Source organism: Phoca vitulina, unplaced genomic scaffold, assembly GCF_004348235.1.
Source record: "Phoca vitulina isolate PV1807 unplaced genomic scaffold, GSC_HSeal_1.0 scaffold31, whole genome shotgun sequence".
In the NCBI taxonomy this organism is placed as follows: domain Eukaryota; kingdom Metazoa; phylum Chordata; class Mammalia; order Carnivora; family Phocidae; genus Phoca; species Phoca vitulina.
The window spans coordinates 5152001-5156756 of NW_022589734.1; positions in this window are offsets into that span (position 1 = coordinate 5152001).

Here is a 4756-nt window from a genome sequence, read left to right on the forward strand (position 1 = left end):
TGATGAGCGCTGGGTGTTACACGTAACTAATGAATCATTGAACACTACATCAAAAACTAATGATGTACTATACAGTGGCTAACTGAACATAATAAAAATAAATAAATAAATAAATAAATAAATAAATATCATTTTTTTAAAAAAAGTGCAAAAAACAAAAACAAAAACAAAACAAAACAAAAAAGCGACCTCCAGGAATGTACAGTTCATTGCTTCTAGTTGGTCCGGCTGGAACCACATGGAAAAGTTCGATCCCTCCTTTCCCTAAGGAGAAATAAGTTCAAATTCCTGGATTACCACCAGCAGTAACCAACTCTGTGAACCAGCTCTAAATGCAAGCTGTGTTAGTTCACAGAGTTGAGTGACTGAAACCTAGCTCTCTGAGGATCTCAATGCTCAAAACCACTGGACAACTCCTCGGGCCCCGTGGGTCAGGTACAATCATGTTCCCATTCTGGGTGACTCATTCTGTTCACCATTGGGAGTTGCCCAGAGAGGGTTAAAGTGGCACAGTTCAGCTTAAATGTCACCCTTTGGTTTGGGGAACAGAGGGCACTTTGATTAAGAGTCCCACTGGGACTGCACACAGTGAGAATGAAGTAGACCTCAAAAAACAAAAACTTAGACCATAATAGTAAGGTGGTGGGAGGGTGATGTCTTTTAAAATGACCCTTCAAACCCCGACCCATGCAAGGTACTTCTTCCACAGGCTAAATACTTTAAATATCTTCTGTAGAGAATAGTAGAGAGCATTCATGATGAGTTTGGCTCAGGCACTAAACTGGGCTCGATTCCTTGGATCCCCCACTTATCATCGGTGTGACTTGAGACAAGTCATTAGCTTCTGAGGTCAGTGTCCTCAACTGTGATAATAGCACAGACCTCAGAGTTGTTGGGAAATGAAATGAGTGTACCACAGTAGAGTTTGGTGCCCAGTAAGTACTCACAAATCATTAGTATTGTGATGACCATTCTACTCTGGTACAATTGTGCTTTTGCTAACATAGTAGAGGGCATTTCTTTATAAAAAGCAACATCATAAGTTATTACTAAACATTATTCAATTATATTATGTAGATATAGTGACACTATGGAGTGATTTGAAAAGAATTACAAATGCCAAGACAGTCTGGTAATTTATTATGTTTTAATTGTTACTGAATGTTTTTTAATATAACCCTCCTTTTTCTTTCCAGGTCTAAGTAGTAAATAGTTTCTACTAATTCTGAAATTTTCAGAATTATTATAGCAATACTCTTTCCCTTACTGATCCTCCCCACCCCCACTCCCCCAGCCATAAAAAACCCCAAAGTTATTTCACCTGGGTTATTGGGTCAAAATATATTTAAATCATTACAAAATATGAAAAGCTTAAAATCAAACAGATGACTATCTTAGCAACAGAAGGATGCGATAGAAGGATCCTTTGGCAAAATACACCAAGTACCAGTATGCTGTAGTCTTTAGTGAACAAGACAGACACTGGGATCCTGTCCTCATGGAGCTTACATTCTATTCATACTTACGCAGTACCTCTGCCCTATACTTAACTACACTATACTACAAATATATGTACATATATATTTTACCCTGCTGCTCCTCGGTTCTTCCAGATGCTTTATCTCATTCATTTCTATTTCTGATGCCTAGATTATACAAGGTGTTCAATAGCATTTTGTATTAACAAATAAACAAATGAACGGTAGAAGGAATGGATGAACCCATGGATTTACTATATTCCTTGCTTCCAACATGCAATGTCAGATTTTCTAAAATAAAATTTTCCTTTATGGATGAACCATTAAAGGTGGTGCTGAAGTATAGAGAAATCCACTCCTGGTTGTCTTTCCTTCTGAAAGGAGGCCGAGAATGGAGCAACACTGGGCTCCAGGATGAGAGCCTGCGTGAATCGTCAACTATGGGCTGTTTCTCTATTGAGAATATGCTACCAAGGGACACCACTGATAGCAACATGACCTGTGAATACAACTGGGCTCAACATCTGCTTCCAGGAAACCAGGAGCCAGTCACTCCTCCCCAAACACTTGAGTTTGAGAAATGCAACATTTATCTGGCTTTTCCTCATCACCCTCTTCAGGGAAATGAATCTTGACAATGGCTTTGATGAGCCCCATCACTGCACTTTCAGAGATTTTCCTTCAATGAACTCTTCTCTAGGATAAAAAGCAAATCCAAAGTATGGTACTAACTAGGAGAATAATTCAGAGAATTGAGGCACTGTTCACTCATATACTTCAGGCAAAAAAAGACCTCCACGACAGGTCTAGGAGAACTGAAGCAAGAGGAATTTGAATGTTGCCTGGAGTGTCTATTCAGTCCACTTCTGTGAACATTTGCTACACGCCCACTGAGTCCCCAGCACCAGATTCGGCGCCATGGGCTCACAGAAATGGGAGTTTATAGCCACAGGGTCTGATTTGGGTGTGCTCCTGTTCACTTGGATGTAGAAACCCAGCCCCCACCCTGAATTCTCCCTCAGCCACCTGCTCATCCCACCTCTACTGCATGCTAAGCTGTCACTTAGATGGAGCGTCATCAAATAGTGTCTGCCACCTACTTAATTTAACATCCTCCCAACTTCCCTGCAGATTTTATTTTGGCTGTGTTCGGGGAATACACTGCAGATGGCTTGCGGTGAGTGATTCTGTTTCACACCAGCTGCTGTGGAGGCTGAACTGGGCCCTACTTCCGTGCACTCTGACCAGGCTCCCATCTTCTTTAGACCACCTGAGGTGACGCCCTGGTGAGAGCCTGTCAGGGTCACCTGTGTGTTTGTTCCCAGGCCTGCCTGGCTCAGTGAGGGCACCAGCCCTGACAGCAGCTGCAGGTGCCCAGCCAATTACGAGGACAAGCTGAGGGCTCCACAGGTACTGTTGTGTCTCTAACTCACCGGCAGCGTTCTGCTGGATTCAGTCCTTGGTCATCCTTCACCTTTTCCCTTGCTGACCTCATTCATTCTCACAACTTCAGTTACTACAGCCTGATAATCCCTACAGCTATCTGTGCAACCTCTGTTCTGCTCCAGATCTGGGGGTCCACCACCCCAGATGGCCACCTGCACCAGCAATCCAAACACCTCATAGTCACGGCGGTCCCGCAAGCTCACCTCTCTTCCCAAACATCCAGAGCTTCAGTACCTGAGATGGGATGAGTGTTCCCCCAATTCCTGCTCCCCTGAGGCTCCCCAATAGCCAAGAGGTTGCCTGATCTTCAAGCCCTTTTCCACAGAGAAGACTGTGACCACTTTCCAACATACTGTCAGGGAAAGATTTTTTAAACACAGATTTAATCATGAGATTGCTCCCCCCTTAGGACCCCACAATGGCCCGTCACATGGAACAATGGTGAAAGTGACAATCAGCCCTCAGTCAGTGCTTGCTGGGTGCAGTAACTCATCCAACCCTCACAACAACCTGTGAGGACAGGACTATTATCATCCCCATTTTAAAGACAAACTGAGGCACAGAGCGGTCACTTAGCTAAGAAGTAGGGGAGCCAGAATTCAAACTGCTATCCATGTTCTTAATCCCTGGGCTACACAGCCTCTCAACCTTTTGTTATTTCCTTTAGGAGAGGGGCCCTTTTTACTCTCAAACAAAACCTCATGCAGAATCCTATAGCCCTGTAGACAACCCACGTCAGGGAAGTTCTGGGGATTCAATGCGGAGGGGCCGCAGGATCCGAAGCCATGCCCATTCAGTCTCTCGCTCCCCCTTCATGGCCCTGAGGCTCCTCCTGGGGACCCCAGAGCTCTGTGGGGACCTATTTGAAAACACCGGCCTGGGGGCTGAATTTTGGCTTAGCTGATAGTATGGTTCAAAAGTAGATCGCAGGCCTGGGGTCCTAGGGACGTGGTCCGCAAAAGGTCAAGGGGCTGTGGAAGGGAGCAAATGTCATCAAAGCCAAGATATAAAAATAAAAGCCCTTCCTGGGTGAGAACCACTCATCCCCCTCATCAGCCAGGAGCTCCATGAGGATCATCAAAGGGTCACGCGGGCTGGGGGTGGAGTCATTGCTCGCCTCTCACCCAGTCAAGGCGTTTACTGCCTGCTACTTCCTGCTTGTCCAGTTTACCAGGAATCCCACAAGCCCAGGAGAAGGAGGAGTGGCAGGGTGGGAACTAAAGATACCCACGCCTGCTGCCAGAATGAGGGGCACTGAATCAACCCAGTGAAGAACTCCGATCAGCAAGCAAAAACCTAACTCTACCGAATTTGCTTCCCCCCGTAGGAGATTCTTTATCCCAAACGTGCTTCAGTATGGATGACCACCCACTGGCCACCATTCACTCACAGTAACCCCCAGCAAGGCTTCTATTTCTGGGTGACTGCTGTGTGACCCAACACTTCTTTTCTTTGAGTGGACAGCCCCAGTCCCCACCACTGAGGCAGGGTCCAGACCGTCTGCCCTCGTCTGCCCCCATCCCCAATCCACACTCCAGTTTGTGAAAGCCCCTTAAACTGAAGTGCCCAAGCTGGTCCAGGAGCAGTGGCCGCCTGCTCCACCACCTCTCTGTGGGGGAAATGCCTTTAGCCTTTTAAGAGGAGCCATTGCTGAGGCAGCCCTTTCGCCCTTACCCCTGACGAACTGAAAGCTTTCTCTTGCTTTCTCATCCTTCACCTTTTCCCTTGCTGACCTCATTCATTCTCACAACTTCAGTTACTACAGCCTGATAATCCCTACAGCTATCTGTGCAACCTCTGTTCTGCTCCAGATCTGGGGCATGTCTGCCATG